At 35.1% G+C, this 24077-nt stretch overlaps 1 protein-coding gene across 9 annotated transcripts in view; it reads left to right on the forward strand.

Moving 5' to 3' along the window:
• Positions 1-24077, forward strand: part of ATP8A (ATPase phospholipid transporting 8A1) — a 329156-nt gene that overhangs the window by 237131 nt on the left and 67948 nt on the right. The window lies entirely within an intron of this gene.

Genomic DNA, 24077 nt, shown 5'->3' on the forward strand with positions numbered 1-24077 from the left:
GGGGCATGAACCCAGGATCTTCGGTGTGGATGGCGGAGCACGCTGCTATCACACCACGGTGGCTCGCAAAAGAGATAAATCGATTGTACTTTATTCACTCTCCTTCTCTATCTTTAGATGAACGTTGCATTAGCTCACACTTCCGTATTGAGAGCTGTGCATGCCATTACTGGAAATCGATTTATTTCGTTTGAAAATGAAGCTGGTTTGTCGAGCATATTCCTCCGATTAAGCCCAATTCCAGGTCGCTTTGCAACTTTTTAACAAACAGAGTATGTTGTAACACTACTAGCACTGCGAAAGCCGTGCTGCTCTTATATTCGGTTTCGTTATATCCTCCTCTGACACCAAATAGCGACAGTGCGGGGTTTTTACCATAACAGCTAAAGAGAAATATTGTACAAAGACTAACGAATGATTAACAGACTCCATGGAAATCTGGTTTCAGAAATCTATCCCGTTGCCTTGAAATATTTGAGAAGCTCACCAGGCCTGAAATTCTTAAATTCTGGGAGGCTCTCGAAAAAGTGTTTTGGAAGAAAATGTTTACCTCTGAAATATTGAAGCTGCGATAAGAGCTATTGTGTTCCAATCGCATCCGTGCCACACGAACCCCGATTTTCCAGTGTCCCGGCAACTAATCTGAATATATCTAAGAATCTTGTGCTCCTAGAAACTGTATAGGTCTTCTCGACAGTTCTAGAGATATGATAACCTTGATGCGCCCTAAGGGTGCTAGGACCTAACTACTAACTGAGCCGCCGTTTCGTTTCTCTGAAGGATAAGATGCGCCAACACCCACCTAAATTACGGAAACCCATATAAAATTGAAGATTCATGGCGCGTAAGACGTAGCTAGCTGGGATTTTTGCAAAGACTTCCACTTCTTAAGACATTTTAGACTCATAGATGTAAAATCTCTGTGAGATCGTTGAACTTCCTTAAATATGCAGACTACGGTGCCTTATACTGACCTTTATGTTAGGGGCTTCTAGTGGGCTAGATATTACTAGATTTATACCTTTGAGATGATTGGATCCGACACCGCCGGTATAATATGTTACCAACACGTGCGCAAAGCTGGCAGACCCAAGTGCTCAAAAATAAGTTTAAGTTGTTTGCGAATTAAGTGCCTTTTAGGTGCTTTTTAGGGCCAAAAAAGATAATTTAGGTTTTCATTTCGTTTTCGAGATTTTCGCAAAAAGGTGTGGGTCTGCTAGGTTAACGTCAAGCTAGCAGACCCACAATTTAAATTTCATTTTTTTTAAATAAAAAGTATATCAAAATTAGGAGCTATTTAGGTGCTTTTTAGGGCCACAAAAGATAATTTAGGTTTTCATTTCGTTTTCGAGATATTCGCAAAAAGGTGCGGGTCTGCTAGGTTAACGTCAAGCTAGCAGACCCACAATTTAAATTTCATTTTTTTAAATAAAAAGTATATCAAAATTAGGAGCTATTTAGGTGCTTTTTAGGGCCACAAAAGATAATTTAGGCTTTCATTTCGTTTTCGACATATTCGCAAAAAGGTGTGGGTCTGCTAGGTTAACGTCAAGCTAGCAGACCCACAACTTAAATTTCATTTTATTTTAAATAAAAAACATATCAAAATTAGGAGCTATTTAGGTGCTTTTTAGGGCCACAAAAGATAATTCAGGTTTTCATTTTGTTTTCGAGATATTCGCAAAAAAGTGTGGGTCTGCTAGGTTAACGTCAAGCTAGTGGACCCACAACTTAAATTTCATTTTATTTTAAATAAAAAATATATCAAAATTAGGAGATATGTAGGTGCTTTTTAGGGCCACAAAAGATAATTTAGGGTTTCATTTCGTTTTCGAGATATTCGCAAAAAGTGTGGGTCTGCTAGGTTAACGTCAAGCCAGCAGACCCACAATTTAAATTTCATTTTTTTTAAATAAAAAGTATATCAAAATTAGGAGCTATTTAGGTGCTTTTTAGGGTCACAAAAGATAATTTAGCTTTTCATTTCGTTTTCGAGATATTCGCAAAAAGGTGTGGGTCTGCTAGGTTAACGTCATGCTAGCAGACCCACAACTTAAATTTCATTTTATTTTAAATAAAAAATATATTAAAATAGGAGCTATTTAGGTGCTTTTTAGGGCCACAAAAGATAATTTAGGTTTTCATTTCGTTTTCGAGATATTCGCAAAAAGGTGTGGGTCTGCTAGGTTAACGTCAAGCTATCAGACCCACAATTTAAATTTAAATTTTTTTAAATAAAAAGTATATCAAAATTATGAGCTATTTAGGTTCTTTTTAGGGCCACAAAAGATCATTTAGGTTTTCATTTCGTTTTCGAGATATTCGCAAAAAGGTGTGGGTCTGCTAGGTTAACGTCAAGCTAGTGGACCCACAACTTAAATTTCATTTTATTTTAAATAAAAAATATATCAAAATTAGGAGATATGTAGGTGCTTTTTAGGGCCACAAAAGATAATTTAGGGTTTCATTTCGTTTTCGAGATATTCGCAAAAAGGTGTGGGTCTGCTAGGTTAACGTCAAGCTAGCAGACCCACAATTTAAATTTCATTTTTTTAAATAAAGAGTATATCAAAATTAGGAGCTATTTAGGTGCTTTTTAGGGCCACAAAAGATAATTTAGGTTTTCATTTCGTTTTCGAGATATTCGCAAAAAAGTGTGGGTCTGCTAGGTTAACGTCAAGCTAGCGGACCCACAATTTAAATTTCATTTTGTTTTAAATAAAAAATATATCAAAATTAGGAGCTATTTAGGTGCTTTTGAGAGCCACAAAAGATAATTTAGGTTTTCATTTCGTTTTCGAGATATTCGCAAAAAGGTGTGGGTCTGCTAGGTTAACGTCAAGCTAGCAGACCCACAATTTAAATTTAATTTTTTTCAAATAAAAAGTATATCAAAATTAGGAGCTATTTAGGTGCTTTTTAGGGCCAAAAAGATAATTTAGGTTTTCATTTCGTTTTCGAGATATTCGCAAAAAGGTGTGGGTCTGCTAGGTTAACGTCAAGCTAGCAGACCCACAATTTAAATTTAATTTTTTTTTAAATAAAAAGTATATAAAAATTAGGAGCTATTTAGGTGCTTTTTAGGGCCAAAAAAGATAATTTAGGTTTTCATTTCGTTTTCGAGATTTTCGCAAAAAGGTGTGGGTCTGCTAGGTTAACGTCAAGCTAGCAGACCCACAATTTAAATTTCATTTTTTTAAATAAAAAGTATATCAAAATTAGGAGCTATTTAGGTGCTTTTTAGGGCCACAAAAGATAATTTAGGTTTTCATTTCGTTTTCGAGATATTCGCAAAAAGGTGCGGGTCTGCTAGGTTAACGTCAAGCTAGCAGACCCACAATTTAAATTTCATTTTTTTAAATAAAAAGTATATCAAAATTAGGAGCTATTTAGGTGCTTTTTAGGGCCACAAAAGACAATTTAGGCTTTCATTTCGTTTTCGACATATTCGCAAAAAGGTGTGGGTCTGCTAGGTTAACGTCAAGCTAGCAGACCCACAACTTAAATTTCATTTTATTTTAAATAAAAAACATATCAAAATTAGGAGCTATTTAGGTGCTTTTTAGGGCCACAAAAGATAATTCAGGTTTTCATTTTGTTTTCGAGATATTCGCAAAAAAGTGTGGGTCTGCTAGGTTAACGTCAAGCTAGCAGACCCACAATTAAAATTAATTTTTTTTAAATAAAAAGTATATCAAAACTAGGAGATATTTAGGTGCTTTTTAGGGCCAAAAAAGATAATTTAGGTTTTCATTTCGTTTTCGAGATATTCGCAAAAAGTGTGGGTCTGCTAGGTTAACGTCAAGCCAGCAGACCCACAATTTAAATTTCATTTTTTTTAAATAAAAAGTATATCAAAATTAGGAGCTATTTAGGTGCTTTTTAGGGTCACAAAAGATAATTTAGCTGTTCATTTCGTTTTCGAGATATTCGCAAAAAGGTGTGGGTCTGCTAGGTTAACGTCATGCTAGCAGACCCACAACTTAAATTTCATTTTATTTTAAATAAAAATATATTAAAATTAGGAGCTATTTAGGTGCTTTTTAGGGCCACAAAAGATAATTTAGGTTTTCATTTCGTTTTCGAGATATTCGCAAAAAGGTGTGGGTCTGCTAGGTTAACGTCAAGCTATCAGACCCACAATTTAAATTTAAATTTTTTTAAATAAAAAGTATATCAAAATTAGGAGCTATTTAGGTTCTTTTTAGGGCCACAAAAGATCATTTAGGTTTTCATTTCGTTTTCGAGATATTCGCAAAAAGGTGTGGGTCTGCTAGGTTAACGTCAAGCTAGTGGACCCACAACTTAAATTTCATTTTATTTTAAATAAAAAATATATCAAAATTAGGAGATATGTAGGTGCTTTTTAGGGCCACAAAAGATAATTTAGGGTTTCATTTCGTTTTCGAGATATTCGCAAAAAGGTGTGGGTCTGCTAGGTTAACGTCAAGCTAACAGACCCACAATTTAAATTTCATTTTTTTAAATAAAGAGTATATCAAAATTAGGAGCTATTTAGGTGCTTTTTAGGGCCACAAAAGATAATTTAGGTTTTCATTTCGTTTTCGAGATATTCGCAAAAAAGTGTGGGTCTGCTAGGTTAACGTCAAGCTAGCGGACCCACAATTTAAATTTCATTTTGTTTTAAATAAAAAATATATCAAAATTAGGAGCTATTTAGGTGCTTTTGAGAGCCACAAAAGATAATTTAGGTTTTCATTTCGTTTTCGAGATATTCGCAAAAAGGTGTGGGTCTGCTAGGTTAACGTCAAGCTAGCAGACCCACGATTTAAATTTCATTTTTTTTAAATAAAAAGTATATCAAAATTAGGAGCTATTTAGGTGCTTTTTAGGGCCAAAAAGATAATTTAGGTTTTCATTTCGTTTTCGAGATATTCGCAAAAAGGTGTGGGTCTGCTAGGTTAACGTCAAGCTAGCAGACCCACAATTTAAATTTAATTTTTTTTTAAATAAAAATTATATAAAAATTAGGAGCTATTTAGGTGCTTTTTAGGGCCAAAAAGATAAATTAGGTTTTCATTTCGTTTTCGAGATATTCGCAAAAAGTGTGGGTCTGCTAGGTTAACGTCAAGCTAGCAGACCCACAATTTAAATTTAATTTTTTTTAAATAAAAAGTATATCAAAATTAGGAGCTATTTAGGTGCCTTTTAGGGCCACAAAAGATAATTTAGGTTTTCATTTCGTTTTCGAGATATTCGCAAAAAGGTGTGGGTCTGCTGGGTTAACGTCAAGCTAGCAGAACCACAATTTAAATTTCATTTTTTTTAAATAAAAAGTATATCAAAATTAGGAGCTATTTAGGTGCTTTTTAGGGCCACAAAAGATAATTTAGCTTTTCATTTCGTTTTCGAGATATTCGCAAAAAGGTGTGGGTCTGCTAGGTTAACGTCAAGCTAGCAGATCCACAATTTAAATTTCATTTTTTTTAAATAAAAAGTATATCAAAATTAGGAGCTATTTAGGTGCTTTTTAGGGCCACAAAAGATAATTTAGGTTTTCATTTCGTTTTCGAGATATTCGCAAAAAGGTGTGGGTCTGCTAGGTTAACGTCAAGCTAGCAGACCCACAAAATAAATTTGATTTTATTTTAAATAAAAAATATATCAAAATTAGGAGCTATTTAGGTGCTTTTTAGGGCCACACAAGATAATTTAGGTTTTCATTTTGTTATCGAGATATTCGCAAAAAAGTGTGGGTCTGCTAGGTTAACGTCAAGCTAGCAGACCCACAATTTAAATTTCATTTTTTTTAAATAAAAAGTATTAGGAGCTATTTAGGTGCTTTTTAGGGCCACAAAAGATAATTTAGTTTTTCATTTCGTTTTCGAGATATTCGCAAAAAGGTGTGGATCTGCTAGGTTAACGTCAAGCTAGCAGACCCACAACTTAAATTTCATTTTATTTTAAATAAACAATATATCAAAATTAGGAGCTATTTAGGTGCTTTTTAGGGCCACAAAAGATAATTTAGGTTTTCATTTTGTTTTCGAGATATTCGCAAAAAAGTGTGGGTCTGCTAGGTTAACGTCAAGCTAGCAGACCCACAATTTAAATTTCATTTTTTTTAGATAAAAAGTATATCAAAATTAGGAGCTATTTAGGTGCTTTTTAGGGCCAAAAAAGATAATTTAGGTTTTCATTTCGTTTTCGAGATATTCCAAAAAAGGTGTGGGTCTGCTAGGTTAACGTCAAGCAAGCAGACCCACAATTTAAATTTCATTTTTTTTATATAAAAAGTATATCAAAATTTGGAGCTATTTAGGTGCTTTTTAGGGCCACAAAAGATAATTTAGGTTTTCATTTCGTTTTCGAGATATTCGCAAAAAGGTGTGGGTCTGCTAGGTTAACGTCAAGCTAGCAGACCCACAATTTAAATTTCATTTTTTTTAAATCAAAAGTATATCAAAACTAGGAGCTATTTAGGTGCTTTTTAGGGCCAAAAAACATAATTTAGGTTTTCATTTCGTTTCCGAGATATTCGCAAAAAGGTGTGGGTCTGCTAGGTTAACGTCAAGCTAGCAGACCCACAACTTAAATTTCATTTTATTTTAAATAAAAAATATATCAAAATTAGGAGCTATTTAGGTGCTTTTTAGGGCCACAAAAGATAATTTAGGTTTTCATTTTGTTTTCGAGATATTCGCAAAAAAGTGTGGGTCTGCTAGGTTAACGTCAAGCTAGCAGACCCACAATTTAAATTTCATTTTTTTTAAATCAAAAGTATATCAAAACTAGGAGCTATTTAGGTGCTTTTTAGGGCCAAAAAACATAATTTAGGTTTTCATTTCGTTTTCGAGATATTCGCAAAAAGGTGTGGGTCTGCTAGGTTAACGTCAAGCTAGCAGACCCACAATTTAAATTTCATTTTTCAATCTTTTTTGCGAATATCTCGAAAACGAAATGAAAACCTAAATTATCTTTTGTGGCCCTAAAAAGCACGTAAATAGCTCCTAAATTTGATATACTTTTTATTTAAAAAAAATGAAATTTAAATTGTGGGCCTGCTAGCTTGACGTTAACCTAGCAAACCCACACTTTTTGCGAATATCTCGAAAACGAAATGAAAACCTAAATTATCTTTTTTGGCCCTAAAAAGCACCTAAATAGCTCCTAGTTTTGATATACTTTTTATTTAAAAAAAATGAAATTTAAATTGTGGGTCGGCTAGCTTGACGTTAACCTAGCAGACCCACACTTTTTTGCGAATATCTCGAAAACGAAATGAAAACCTAAATTATCTTTTGTGGCCCTAAAAAGCACCTAAATAGCTCCTAATTTTGATATACTTTTTATTTAAAAAAATGAAATTTAAATTGTGGGTCGGCTAGCTTGACGTTAACCTAGCAGACCCACACTTTTTTGTGAATGTCTCGAAAACGAAATGAAAACCTAAATTATCTTTTGTGGCCCTAAAAAGCACCTAAATAGCTCCTAATTTTGATATACTTTTTATTAAAAAAAAAAAATGAAATTTAAATTGTGGGTCTGCTAGCTTGACGTTAACCTAGCAGACCCACACCTTTTTGCGAATATCTCGAAAACGAAATGAAAACCTAAATTATCTTTTTGGCCCTAAAAAGCACCTAAATAGCTCCTAATTTTGATATACCTTTTATTTAAAAAAAATGAAATTTAAATTGTGGGTCTGCTAGCTTGACGTTAACCTAGCAGACCCACACCTTTTTGCGAATATCTCGAAAATGAAATGAAAACCTAAATTATCTTCTGTGGCCCTAAAAAGCACCTAAATAGCTCCTAATTTTGATATATTTTTTATTTAAAATAAAATGAAATTTAAGTTGTGGGTCTGCTAGCTTGACGTTAACCTAGCAGACCCACACTTTTTTGCGAATATTTCGAAAACCAAATGAGCACCTAAATTATCTTTTGTGGCCCTAAATAGCACCTAAAATGCACTTAATTCTCAAACAACTTAAACTTATTTTTGAGCACTTGGGTCTGCCAGCTTTATGCACGCAACTCCTGTTAAGACTATGTTCAAGACAATTAACGTCATACTAAGTTCGACGCCAAGAATTACATTTGCCAACGCATTTCTCAATTCTAAAATGCTTCCCCAGGTTCCCGAAATATATCTATGTTGTACGATTTAAAACACGATTTTAGTTGGTTTCCAGTGAATTGAAACGACTCGGTGGCGTAGTGCCACACGTAGCATCTGTTCATCTTAAAGAAACAGCAGAGTTCGGTGCCTTGTATTGCTAACTTACCAAAACATAATTTATTAAAGCTTTCAGATCACATTTTGAAGAACTTCGCTCTGAGATTGTGTATCTTTCTGACTGAGTGAAGCAATAATAAACACGGAAACAATATGAACATTCACAGTTAGCTGCATACCGATAATTATAATTTTTTTTATTAATATTTTTAAAACATCCCGCATACTGAAAGGTTTGAATTTTTATTATTGAAATGATTATGACTGGCGTAGATTAGATTATTAAATCCAGTTTGATAATCCTATCATTAAAAATTATTTATTGAATTGATAAGGTAAAAAAACACCTGCTCAGTAATGACGCTTTCTTTTCTAAAAATAATGTCGTCCTTTTGATTCTTCTCCGCCTGCCCGTAAGTTTGCGTGTTCCTTTCACAAAATATTTTCCACTGAATAAGAAAAGGGGTACCATTACCTACGCACCAGAGGTTTACGCCGATCACTTTATCGGCGGCGGCGGCGGCGTACGCCGGTTTTCTTACTTTAAAAAGCTTGATTTTTCTATTTAAAAAAATAGTATTTAGGAAAGGTTTTGTTTGTATGTATTTAAGGAAATCGACGTATTGGCCATTTCGGAAAGATCCGGGGTTTTTGCCTCAAGATCTCGCAGACCGTTCAAAAATTTTCAGGAGTAGCTCCTTGCGGAGGGATTGTCCCTCGTTCACTTACTCCAGAGAGGTTTCGGCGACTTACGGTTGCTATTAATGGTCTATTAATACTCATGACTCTCGTGGCACAGGGCGCCTCCAGTTTTTTCGGCTGTTTTTAAGAGTTACAATTCCCGATGTGCGAACAGTAGCAATCCCGACCACCAGTCGCTATCACGCCTCCTGACCCTCACACGATATGCCAGCACAGAATCTATAGGACTGCGACTTCGAACTCATACCTTCGTCGACGTCATTTTCCTAGAAGCTCTAGGTGTAGCTCCGAAGACTTTCCAACGGATGCTTATGTCGCGCTATACTGCCGAGCTACACCAGAGAAACACCTTGAAACGTTAGAGAGTGACCATTATGGATGAACGCGTAGCTTCAGTTTTTCAGACTGGTTCGACTGTCCACTACGTTAGGGTTGTAGCACACACGGTCATTATTTCGACTGTCTTGGGAAAGCTTTTGCTTCACCACTTTGAGTGTTCTTGCGAAGGACAAAGCCTCACCTGGTAAATACATATATGTGCCTACATATTCACATTTGTAAAAGGAACCGTAACGTGTAGGTGATATTTAGACTTGGTTGATAGGCTATAATCAATGTGATTCACTCCAAGGGACTAGTTTTGGATAGGGCCGCCATCTTTATGTCAAACCGGGAGACTTGGGTGTTGAAGGATGAAGTGTGAAAATTAAAATTAATATTTCAGACGCTATTATATAGTCTCGCAAAAAAACAACAGATTTTTAAATGTATGCCCAAATGATTTTTCAAAACTTTCTCATACGTACATATATCCTTAACTTAAGTATGAGGTAAGAATCATTTCAAAGGAGTGTTTATGCCCCTAGAACCTACTCAAGGATTTTGCATCACTGATTTGGCTTATTCTTTCAGCCAATCGCAATATAAATTTTTTAAAAAAATCGGCACCTTTTTTGCTTTTTTTTAACAACTTGAGGACAATTTGAAAACAATTTGAAACGCCTTGGGCAATTTTATTTGAATTCATTGTTCATTATTTTTTGGAAAAAATATGCAAAGTGAGCATATAAATTTATTATATAACTTTTCTTTTAGTGTTTTGTTTTAATAACTTGGTGAATTGGGTGATGCAAAGTCCGTGACATCGAAAACGTCTGTTTTTTATACTCAGTTGAGCAGAGCTCACAGAGTATATTAAGTTTGATTGGATAACGGTTGGTTGTACATTTATAAAGGAATCGAGATAGCTATAGACTTCCATATATCAAAATAATCAGGATCGAAAAAAAATTTGATCGAGCCATGTCCGTCCGTCCGTTAACACGATAACTTGAGTAAATTTTGAGGTATCTTGATGAAATTTGGTATGTAGGTTCCTGAGCACTCATCTCAGATCGCTATTTAAAATGAACGATATCGGACTATAACCACGCCCACTTTTTCGATATCGAAAATTTCGAAAAACCGAAAAAGTGCGATAATTCATTACAAAAGACAGATAAAGCGACGAAACTTGGTAAATGAGTTGGACCTATGACGCAGAACGGAAAATTAGTAAAATTTTGGACAATGGGTGTGGCACCGCCCACTTTTAAAAGAAGGTAATTTAAAATTTTGCAAGCTGTAATTTGGCAGTCGTTGAAGGTATCATGATGAAATTTGGCAGGAACGTTACTCCTATTACTATATGTACGCTTAATAAAAATTAGCAAAATCGTAGAAGGACCACGCCCACTTTTAAAAAAAAATTTTTTTAAAGTAAAATTTTAACAAAAAATTTAATATCTTTACAGTATATAAGTAAATTATGTCAACATTCAACTCCAGTAATGATGTAGTGCAACAAAATACAAAAATAAATGAAAATTTCAAAATGGGCGTGGCTCCGCCCTTTTAATTTGTCTAGGATACTTTTAACGCCATAAGTCGAACAAAAATTAACCAATCCTTTTGAAATTTGGTAGGGCATAGATTTTATGACGTTAAATGTTTTCTGTGAAAATGGGCGGAATCGGTTGATGCCACGCCCAGTTTTTATACACAGTCGTCCGTCTGTCCTTCCGCATGGCCGTTAACACGATAACTTGAGAAAAAATCGACATATCTTTAATGAACTTAGTTCACGTGCTTACTTGAACTCATTTTATCTTGGTATGAAAAATGAACGAAATCCGACTATGACCACGCCCACTTTTTCGATATCGAAAATTGCGAAAAATGAAAAAAATGCCATAATTCTATACCAAATACGAAAAAAGGGATGAAATATGGTAAGGTAATTGGATTGTTTTATTGACGCGAAATATAACTTTAGAAAAAACTTTATAAAATGGTTGTGGCACCTACCATATTAAGTAGAAGAAAATGAAAAAGTTCTGCAGGGCGAAATAAAAAACCCTTAAAATCTTGGCAGGTATTATATATATAAATAAATTAGCGGTATCCAACAGATGATGTTCTAGGTCACCCTGGTCCACATTTTGGTCGATATCTGGAAAACGCCTTTACATATACAACTACCACCACTCCCTTTTAAAACTCTCATTAATACCTTTAATTTGATACCCATATCGTACAAACTCATTCTAGAGTCACCCCTGGTCCACCTTTATGGCGATATCTCGAAAATGCGTCCACCTATAGAACTAAGCCCCACGCCCTTTTAAAATACTCATTAACACCTTTCTTTTGATACCCATATCGTACAAACATATTCTAAAGTCACCCCTGGTCCACCTTTATGGCGATATCTCGAAAAGGCGAACACCTATAGAACGAAGGCCCACTCCCTTTTAAAAATACTCATTAACACCTTTCATTTGATACCAATATCGCACAAACAAAGTCTAGAGTCACCCCTGGTCCACCTTTATTGCGATACCTCGAAAAGGCGTCCACCTATAGAACTAAGGCCCACTGCCTTTTAAAATACTCATTAACTCCTTTCGTTTGATACCCATATTGCACAAACGAATTCTAGAGTCACCCCTGGCCCACCTTTATGGCGATATCTCGAAACGGCGTCCACCTATGGAACTAAGGATTACTCCCTTTTAAAAAACTCATTAACACCTTTCTTTTGATACCTATATTGTACAAACAAATTCTAGAGTCACCCCTGCTTCACCTTTATGGCGATATTTCGAAACGGCGTCCACCTATGGAACTAAGGATTACTCCCTTTTAAAATACTCATTAACACCTTTCATTTGATACCCATATCGTACAAACGCATTCTAGAGTCAACCCTGATCCACCTTTATGGTTATATCCCTAAATGGCGTCCACCTATAGAACTATGGCCCACTCCCTCATAAAATACTCTTTAATGCCTTTCATTTGATACGCATGTCATACAAACACATTCCAGGGTTTCCCTCGGTTCATTTTCCTACATGGTTATTTTCCCTTATGTTGTCACCATAGCTCTCAACTGACTTAACCTTCCTTACTTGTTTAAATAACTTTTGAACAGTTAGAAAGAGTTAAATTTCGCAATTAGTTTCTTATAACTGGCAGTGATGCGCATCCGTTGACACCACTATCGATCATATCCGACCAATTTTCGACATGACAAATAAATGGCCTAAACAGCAGTCTTAAACGAGTAGAAAATATATTAACGCGCCGGACGCCGCCGCCGCCGCCGTGCCGATATTTTTGACATTCGGCGGCGGCGTAGCAAAAACGACCCTAATCGGCGGCGTATATCTCTACTACGCACAAGCCTCCTTGCAGACCGCCTGGTGATTTAGGTAAAAAGTTAGAATTTAAAATTGCAAAATGAGGGTAACATTTTTAACAGGCAATAATACGTCATAAGTTAAATTCAAACTTCTTTATGTACTTTTCATTAGATCTTTTTTAAACAAATTGAGTTTTTCTCTGTTGACAAAAAACTGTACTGGAAAATAATAAGCTCAGTGGTAAACAATGAAGGAGCGGCAAAAAACATGTATTAAAATTATATTAAATAAGCGGCTAATTACGCGTCGACGTGCTCTTATACTTAAACGCGTTATTCTATTCGCCGTTCGTTTGACTCTGCTACTCAATCCCACAACTTACGAATCAACCACCTTTTCATTTAAATTTTCTCTGTTTAATTTTAATTTCCGTCGCGAGAGTATTGTTAATTTAACTCTTCTCTCAAGCATTATCACTGCCTTTATTTTATATTCTCTATTATTTAATACTGAATACTGCGGCCACCGTGGTGTGATGGTAGCGTACTCCGCCTATCACACCGTATGTCCTGGGTTCGCACCCCGGACAAAGCAACATCAAAATTTTAGAAATAAGGTTTTTCAATTAGAAGAAAATTTTTCTAAGCGGGGTCGCCCCTCGGCAGTGTTTGGCAAGCGCTCCGGGTGTATTTCTGCCATGAAAAGTTCTCAGTGAAAATTCATCTGCCTTGCAGAATGCCGTTCGGAGTCGGCATAAAACATGTAGGTCCCGTCCGGCCAATTTGTAGGGAAAATCAAGAGGAGCACGACGCAAATTGGAAGAGAAGCTCGGCCTTAGATCTCTTTGGAGGTTATCGCGCCTTATATTTATTTATTTTTATTATTTAATACTCTCTCTATAATTCCCACTCATTTCTCCCCTACTGAAATAATTCTCTTGCTTTAGCTGTCAAATATGCTTTTCTTCTATTTTGCCTAAACTTTTCGCATCTTCTTAGGGTATTTCTTTTTCGTAAACATTACTCAGTTTCTCTTTTTTATTTATTTTTGTGCATTTATGCGCTTTTTTTTTTTGTAATTCAATATATAATTATTTGCTTTTTATATTACCTTTATATTGATTTTTCCTTCCTAATAAATTATTTCTGTTTTTTTTTTTGGTTTATTTCCTTCCTTAATTCGTAAGCACGTTTTTGTGTGCTGTAATTGCATGTGACGTTAACGTCTCTTTTGTTTAATGAACGTGTGTTAAGAATTCCAATATATTCTCATTATTTATGCATTTCAACCGGCATACGTCAGTAATTCTCCACCTGCTTATCGTTAAATGCTTTGAAGTAGAACATTGAGAAATCTATAATTACTCACTTATTTTCGATTGAAATGATTCTTTTTTAGTTTTGACTAATGTCAGCCTTCTTTTATATATGGTCAGCTTATATTTAATACCCTCCAACCGCAATGATACCGAAAATGAGTTTAAGGTGGTTAAATAATCTCTGACTCAGCTTTCATATCTGACATTGGCGTTAATGTTAAATTAACTTGATTATTGATTGCGATTTTTGGGGTTTCGAATATATGTACAAATTGATTGCTAACTGATTAACAAATAATAGTAATTTCTAAAAATTTTAAAATCAGAAAATACGTTAATCAATCAAAAATATTTTAAAAATATTCGTTAATTGATTAAAAAAGATGAGTTATTTCTGAGAATTTTCAAAATCTGAATAATGAACAGATTTAGTCCAAAAAATTTAAAATCCGTACAAATTCTAACTCCTTGAAAACAAATAAATCTAATTGATTAGTACATATGATTTATCGAATATTAATTGAAGTCATAAATTTGTTTATATAACAAAATTAGGTACTTGAAAAATTGGCATCATTCAGGAAAATTTATATAACAGTTGTTCAATAGTTGAGAAAAATATTCGCTTATCTGTCGCTTCCTCTCTACTTCATGTTACGTGTTTTGTCAACAAAAGTTGCGCTGTATAAATACGCCCTTATACTTTAAACACACACTTTAATGCTTTTAACCAGACATCGAAAATATCTATTAACAATTTAAAAGGTTTTGAAAATAGCATGAAAGTTAAGCCAAATATTCAGATATTCCTTGAAAACTAAAATTCAAAGACAAAAAAAAGTTTTTTTTTGTCTCAGAAAAAACCTTACAGTTTGAAATTTTCGTTCTTTCTCTGATTATTGTTTTGAAAAACTTGAACAACTCAAACGAAAATAATATTATAGAAAATTTTTCTGAGAAAAACATTTAATACTGTAAATACACTATGCGCAGGAATAGGGTTGCAGCAAACAATGCCATTGTTGTTGTTGTATTAACGATAAAGAGACTCCCCGACGGCTTTGTGAAGTGTTATCGATGTTGATGGTCCTTTTCCGGATATAGATCCGGTACGTTCCGATAACAAAGCACCATTAAGGTACTAGGCCGACCATCTCGGGAACCATTTATATGACCACATTAAACCTTCTAGGCCATGCCGCCCTCCCCACCCCGTAAATCTATGAGGAAGAAGTTCCGAGGTCGCCAGAGCCTCGGCTGTTAATGAAACAGGAATCGTCACGATAGGTGAGGTTGACAATTGGGTTGGAGAAGCTAACCCTTGAGAGGGTTACGCTACACAACCCCTTGAATCAATTTGGTATTTTAGTCACCTCTTAAGACAGGCATACCTACCGCGGGTATATTCTAAACCTCATAACCCGCGGGCGAACATTTGAAAAATTTAGGTTAGGTTAGGTTGAACTGGCCGGTCCATGAGCACCTCACATAGACTGATTGAGTCCATAGTGTTACCAGAAGTTCGTTTTAACGACCAAACTGAAAAACCCTATCAAAAACCAGGACCTATGTTATAAAATAACTCCGTCCTCTTGGCAAATACGGAAGCTTCCTAGGACTTAAGCCAATTGCTTCTTCTAGATCTGACAGCTGTATCACTCCTAATAGCAGGAGTCTTAGCCTGGCAAGCGCAGGGCACGAGCACAGGACGTGTTCGATCGTTTCCTTCTCCAACCCGAACTTCCTACATCTGCTATCACTGACCAAGCCTAATTTAAAGGCATGTGACGCCAGAAGGCAGTGTACAGTCAGAATACCCGTCATGCGTCTACAGTCCTCTCTTTTTAATGATAGAAGCAACTTTGTTAGTCTAAGGTTGTAAGACCTACACATAACCTTCGACACTTTACAGCCCCGCACTTGAACCCACACCTTTCCCGCTTGGTCAATCATGTGCACCTCTCACCTTCGCTTAATCTCGCCCAGTCTAATTGGGACGTCTACGGAGCAAGCTTCAAGGGATGCGCCCTTTTTAGCTAGTTCGCCCGCTTTTTCATTCCCATCTATTCCCATATGCCCTGGGACAGTGGCAAATTTAAAACACCACATAATAACGAAGCACGGAAGATTTCTAGACGGTTTCAAGTCTAATTTAGAAAATAGCGAACCACCAAAAAAGAAAATTAAAATTTCATACTCGATACAACCAGAGTCCTTTAAGAATTCGTTAATAAAAATTGTAACAAAAGATGGGCGGCCTTTGGGGCAATTGCACAGTGAAGGGTTCAGGGAGATAGTGGTTCCCATCTACAAAACCTTAATATGAATCCAGTCAACTCCCACAATGTTATGGAGTTAATAAGTAATCGTGCTATTGAAATAAAAAACCAAATAAAAATGTGGTTGAAAAAAAAAAATAGTGTCAATTAAAATTGATGCGGCTACTCGGCTTGACCGCTCAATATTAGGCACTAACCTACAGTATATTGGTATTCAAAATTAGTAGTTGTTGTAAAAACTCTCGGAATGAGACCATGATCACACCCACACACTGGGGACAAAATAAAAAGGACGATATTGCGAACTCTTGAGGAATATGATATTAGGCTAGAGCAAATTTATAGGTATTGTATACATCAGGGCGCTAAAAAAAATTGCTAAAATATGCCTCTCTGTTGACCAGGAGCTCATAAACGCTCACCAAAGTTCGAAACTCAGTACCTTTTTGGATGAGGTGGCTCAAAATATAGTAGCTGTAGTTGCTGAAATTGACAATTTTGAAAGCCTTCATACACGCTTGACGGTATATGAAGACATTTTTACTTATCAAAATATTCGCTTTACATCTCCTGAGCTATTTGAATTAGCCTTAGACATTCTTGGTGTCCCTGATACGCAAGTATCAGTAGAAAGATCATCTTCTTCTTTGAATTTCATTTTACGGGGTAGAACTTAAGCGATGAAACGCTTGAAAAACTATTACTTGTAAAGCTTAACTCATAAGTTCTTGTTCACTTTATTATCTTCAAAACTAAAATTTTTGTGTTGCTATAAGACAAAAAAAGTTTAAAAATCATCTTTTTTGTTGATTTAGGGTTTTTTGTTTTACATTTTATAGTTTGTTTCATTGAAGTACAAAAAAAATAATATTTTTTAACAATTATTTTCAATCTGCTTTTAACTCATCCGTATATTTGACATGATGATCTCAACTGATGCCTTAATTGAAATATTTTGAGTTTTCTTAAATGCAGAATTATCTATAAAATCTCAATTTATTAGTGTCAAGCAAAATTTGTCCCGCAAAGTAGACTATAAATGTGATTCAACATGTGGTTTATGCAAATATGAAGAAAATAGGTGACCAGAAAAATGCAATCAAAAGCAGGTATCAAATTTAAAATGAAAATAAATTTATATCTTGAAATATGCCAATGTCAGCTATGAAGGATGCCTAACAATCGCGGAAATTTTTAAAAAGAACAAGGGTAGTTGAAGGAAGAAATTTGCATAGCTGACAAGAAATATAAATGTAAATGTGCACGGGCAAAAGAGAGGCAGGAGAAACATAATATTTACTGAAGAAAGTGGATGCTTTTAGGAAGGACTAGTAACATCTACATACATACGTATGTGTGTGCGTGTATTTGCGTATATTTCTGGAAAATTCGAATACATTTTAATGCGCCTTAAATTATACTTCTACAAATCACTTTGACTCACATTTTCCGCTGTTCGCCTATTAATTTTTAACTGCTAGGTAAATTTGTATGCAAAATTTAATAACAAATAAGAAAATAATGATAAGACTTAGAAGAATTATTCAGGAAGCGCTTCTGCATATTTGCATATACAAACACTGGCACATGTTTAGCATATAAATATGTAATATTTGAAGAAAATACACAAACGCAGTTGAAGCAACAGTAGCAGGTTCGCAGGAATAGAAGGCATACAAGCGAATTAAGGTGCAAAATTTGAATGCTCTTACACTCACACATTTATCAAATGCATTAAAATTATTTGTACATTTTTTTTGGAGCTGAGAAGCACAATTTCGTCATACCCATAAATAATTACAAACATAAGTATTCATACACAAGGAAGAAGGACTCGTTTTGCGACGCGCTCTAACGATTCAACGATTACGACGTTGTGGCGTAAGCGTGCTACAATTACTGTAGTTAGTTGTACAACGAGTGCGAATTCGAAGCGTAAATTTTAAAATTTTATATACATAGGTATTTAGGAGCATATGCATGCAAGTACAGTCGCACGCAGTCAAAATGGGAAGGTTTAAAAAAAAAGACTCATGAAATTTCGCGATGACACTTTTGTAGTAAATTTTTTTACAATGTTTTAAGGTTTTTTTTTTGTTTTGGTTCCTAAAGTTGCAATTGAAATTTGGAAAATTTTAATTGAAGCTTAAAAAATTTAAATTAATGTTCAAATATTTATTTGAACTGTTGAGTGGAATATCATTCTTCCTGTTGTTATTGTTGTAGCGAAAGGACACTCACCGAAGGCCTTTGTTGTGTTATCGATATTGATGGTCTTTTGTCGGATGCAGATGCGGTACGTTCCGGTAACAAGCACCATTAGGGCACCAGCCCGACCATCTCCTGAAGGAGTTAGTATGACCACATGAAACCTTCAAGGCCATTACGCCCTCCCATCCTCTAGATCCGTGAGTAACTTGGGGTCGCCACAGCCTCGGCTGCTGTTTCGAAAACGCCCTTTCTCACAAAAGGTTTATAAAACGCCCTATTTCAAAATTTGGTTTCAAAAATGCCCTATCTAAACACAAATTCAATATATTTTGACGTGTGATAGCTTTTATGAAAAAAAATGTTGAAATAGGGTATTTTAAAACAGAAACCCAGATAGGGTGATATGTCACTCAGCAGTCGATTTCTATTCCAGAAAAATACGAATTATGTTTGGGATTTCCAATTCAAGTTCAGAATAGTTCATTGGAAAGTTAGTTAATTTCTGCACGCATATTGAAATTTTCTTAACTTCAATTGCAACTTTTTGAACTAAAACTGAAAAAGGTGCTGTTTACTTGACGAACTACAATTGAATTTTCAAATGTAGCTATGTAAACATGAAGTGCAAATTACTTTCATTGTTTCTACAAAATTTACAAAAGCTCATAAAATTTGCATACATATTTCAAATCTAGAGACTGTTACAGTTATAAGTCTTAATACAAAAATCACTTTTTAAAAATTATATTATTTTTTTTTGCTCAGAAAAGAATAATTTCTTAAATTTTTTTTACTTCGCTCGGAAGATAACAATTATTTTTTGGGTTTTTTATTTCCCTCGAAAATTAATAGTAATGTATTAGTTTTCTTATTTTTGTTTAGGAAAATTTTTTTTATACGTAAATATCTTCGATTTGCTAAGAATGTTCCCCATATGATCCTTAAATAATCCCGAAGTGGTCCGAAACAGCCTCGAAATAGCGCTGAGCTAAGCACGGCGGCCACCGTGGTGTGATGGTAGCGTGCTTCACACCCCGGGCAAAGCAAAATCAACATTTTAGAAATAAGGTTTTTCAATTAGAAGAAATTTTTTCTAAGCCGGGTCGCCCCTAGGCAGTGTTTGGCAAGCGCTCCGGGTGTATTTCTGCCATGAAAAGCTCTCAGTGAAATCTCATCTGCCTTGCAGATGCCGTTGGGAGTCGGCATAAAACATGTAGGTCCCGTCCGGCCAATTTGTAGGGAAAATCAAGGGGAGCACGACGCAAATCAGAAGAGAAGGTCGGCCTTGGATCCCTTCGGAGGTTATCGCGCCTTACATTTATTTTATTTTTAAGCCCGAAACGGTCTGGAAATGATGTCAAAATAGTCCCAAAAAAACAACGAAATCATACGGTAATCTCGAATTGATTCGGAGCATAGTGCTCGAAAATAACCCTGGAAAATGACCATGAATTGCACACGAAAAAACCCCAAAATGATCCCGAGCTACTGTCTATATTTATCCAAAATAATCCAGAGAACAATGTCTAAATGATCCGCAGACAGCTTGGCAATTATTCCGATACAGACACGAATTTTTTTCTGAAAACAATGAAATTAAAGTAAAATTATGGCGAAAACAGTCTCCAACTAAACCCAAAAGTATCCCAGAAAAATCTGGAAATCCCAAAACAACCCCAAAATGATCGGTAAATATTTCGGGATCAGGTGCAAATGGATCCTGAACGGAATCCCAAAATGATCCGAATACCATGCCTAAGTGATCCGCAAAAAGTCCAGTAAATGTCCCGAAATAAACAGGAATTTTTCAGTCTCGAATCTATCCCGGAAACCTCGTCGAGTAGTCGTAAATAGTTCCCGAAATGAATCGGAGACAACGCGGAGATTATCTTTGTAAAGTACCGCAAACAATACGAAATTAGCCGGATATATACCCGAAGTGCATCGCAAATCAACTCTACCTGGACGCAAAGAATTTCCGCAACGATCTCAAAGTAGTCACAATGAGATCTCAAACAAGTGCTGCAGATCCTCCCTGCATGGTTTTAAAGCAAAATGATCTGAATAAAAATAAAATCTGGCGGTGTCTAAGTGTAAGGTGGATGACACAGTTCACCTTTTTGAAATTGCTTAGACCTGATTTATGTATGTATATAAAAATAATTTTTTTTGAATTTAAAATTTTATAAATCCTTTATAGATTTTACTTGGATTTGACCCACATACCCCACATACTGTTTGTCCAGGGCGGAAAGGCGGCATATCGATTAAAAAAATAACTGTTTCCAGTGAAGCCGCGAGGCCGACATCTCGGAATAGTTTCGATATGATCTTTAAAAAATGCTACAATGGTCCAAAACTTGTAAATTTTTTGGAAATAGTGTTGTATTGGTCTCCAAATGATACATATTTCCGAAATCCCAAAACAGTCCGAAAATTGTTGCAAAATAGAATCATACTGATGCTGAAACCAATACCGAAATAGTCTCCCAATTACCCAAAAATAATTCAGAAAACAACACTAAACTGAGCGCGATATGTTCCCCGAATGAATCCGGAATTATACCGACATCGAGTTCTTAGTAATCCGAAAATAACCCGAAATGAGCGCGAACTAATCCCGGAAAAAACTGGAAAATCGTCTCGAAACTATACCGAAGTAGTCACAAACAGTTCCTCAAAGCAATTCCGAATAGCCCGGCAATTATCTTCAGATAGGCTCGAGAATAATCTCTAAACTATCTGGAGATGGTCCCGAATTAATCCTGAAACTCCCCTTTCTGAAATCAAGATAAGATGTTTCTTCTCATTTACTACAAAAATATATACTGTCTCATTTTCATTGTGACTGACTGTAAATATATGTAGGCATCTGTATAGGCATTTGCATGGCAAACGAGTTTGGTGAGCGGAGAGCAACTTAAATATGCGCAAGGAGCGGTGAGAGGGTTTTTAGGCAACATAAGAAGGATACAAGGATAGTAACAACACGACGTAAAATTATTTGTGTTTTTTTGTTGTTCTTGCTGTTTCACGTTTTGTGTGTGTTTAACAGACAAGGCAAAAAAAATCAAAAGTTAGTAGAATGTTAGTTAAAACGTCGCTCAGCCACCACACAATTTGCCAATTCATAGCAATGTTGGCCAGTACCTTTTCAGTGAATGCTCTGAGCAGTGCGTTTTGTACTGAGCTGCAGGATGTGTGAGCTGCTTGCAAAGAGAATACAAAAATATTTTGTGTTGAAAATTTCTAAGCAAAAATTTGTATAAACTTTACACATAAAAATAAGTGAATTTGTTTTTATGAATAAATGCAGCTAACATAATTACATCATCAACTTGCAAGGATATTCATTATGCTTACAAATTATGTGCAAAATAAAACAACAAAAGTGTATTTAATTTAAGGTGCCAGTGCTGCAATGGCAGTGGCCGCCAGCTATCTGTGGCGCGGTGATAAATCAATAGCAAAGCAAAGAATGTATGTTTTGTTGTATTTTAGTGATTAACCGTGTCTAATGCAGCTGCCAAATTGGCAAGAAAATTATTTCACTGCGGTAGTAAAGGTTTCCAAGTTGTGAGTTAATGTTGAAAATTAAAATGAAATGAAGTGAAACTGGAAAAGTTATTGCAAATAATTTCAATTGTACTAAAACAAAATTGTTATAGATTTTTTTTTTAGTTTAGCGCCGGGGCGTAGCCATCTGCTGAGCAATTGGCCCAACAACACCACCATCGCTTTTATGAGCTTCTTATACGTAAAGTGATTTAAGTTCTTTAGGAAAGCTTTGAAATTTAGTAGAAGCTTGAAATTTCACAGTAAAATTCTTAATACATTTTCGTTAAAACATTTCAATTTAATTATATTACTACCTATTTAAAGTACACATATTAATATTTGTGAAAATTTATTCTGTGACGCATGGAAATTATTAATATGGACAAGCGCCTTTGTTAGATTAAATGAAATCGCTGACAGTACGTCCGTTAGATATGGGCGCTTAATTGGCATTTTTCATTCAGCCTAGTAATTTACCAAAAGGCAATTTCCGCTATGGAATTAACTAAAAATAAGTAAGGACTGGACTGTCTTCATACCTTTCATGAATGGGGCTGAACAATAATCTTATCCCTTTCGTAATCTCCAAATAATCGGATGTATAAGATAAGAAATATAAAGTGAACAGTTGTACATACCGAAACGATTTTTAAGATAAATATAAAATAAAAAATGGCAAAAAACCCCCTTATCTAAACGATCGGTTGTATGGGATATATATTATATATAGCTCCGATCGAAATGATTTTTACAGGAAATCTTCTATGATATATTAGAATATATATCACCAAGTTTCACGTTTTTATATTGGAAACTAAGGGAGAAATGGCCAAAAAACTTTCTATCTGAACGATCGGTTGTATGGGATATATATTATACATAGCTCCGATCGAAATGATTTTTTCATGAAATCTTCTATGATATATTAGAATAAATATCACCAAGTATAACGTTTTTATATTGGAAATTAAGGGAGAAATGGCTAAAAATCTTTCTATCTGAACGATCGGTTGTATGGGATATATATTATACATAGCTCCGATCGAAATGATTTTTTCATGAAATCTTCTATGATATATTAGAATAAATATCACCAAGTATAACGTTTTTATATTGGAAATTAATGGAGAAATTGCCAAAAATCTTTCTAGCTGAACGATCGGCTGTATGGGATATATACTATATATAGCTCCGATCAAAGTGATTTTTTCAGAAAATCTTTAATATATTGAAATATATATCACCGAGTTTCACTTTCTAAATTGCGGCAGGAATGACCATAATCGTCTTATCTGATTGATCGGTTGTGTGGGAGATATATGTTACAGTGGTCCGATCCTACCGGATCCGACAAATCTAGATCTAATATAATACAAAAATACATCCTTGTGTCAAATTTCATTGAGATATCTCAAAACTTGAGGGACTAGTTTGCGTTCAAACAGACAGACGGACGGACGGACGGACAGACAGACGGACATGACTATATCAACTCAGTTCGTCGCCCTGATCGATTCGGTATACTTAATGCTGAGTTTATCTTCTTAATTTCTCAACGTCGGACCAAAGTTAATATACCATTTCAGTTCATGAAAGGTATAATAATGAAAACTAAACGTAAGAACTGCTAAACTACAGAGACCCAGTGGCAAAAGAGTGCAATGGAAAATCCGATTGTAAAGTTGATTTAAAAAAAATCTACGTGAAGGAAAATTTTAATAATTCTTCATTTCGTTAAGGTCTTATTGAGATCAGTGGTTAGTAGATGCAAAGAGCTCGTAAGTGCCAGATATTCCCTTCAGTGACTGTGCGAAGTGGTCGATTTGCCCCCGCTAGCGGCACGTAATTAATAAACTCTTAAAGTTAATTGGATATCTTGAATTGTTTTTTCTTGGAATTTAGAAAAAGTTTAGGTTATAAGAAAGTAAGGGTATTCTCTGATTCTAAAATTTTTGTTTTTGAATTTCAACATTCTTTCAAAATTTTGAAGTTCATCATCATAATTAATTGGCGCTTAACCGCCTAAGTGATTTTGGCCGTTTCGTAACAAGTCATGTCAGCTATTCCTGTTTCGCGACAACTGACGCCATTAGAAGAACCAAGCGAGGTCAAGTTTTCCT

This window comes from Eurosta solidaginis, chromosome 3 (assembly GCF_040869045.1).
Source record: "Eurosta solidaginis isolate ZX-2024a chromosome 3, ASM4086904v1, whole genome shotgun sequence".
NCBI classification, from domain to species: Eukaryota; Metazoa; Arthropoda; class Insecta; order Diptera; family Tephritidae; genus Eurosta; species Eurosta solidaginis.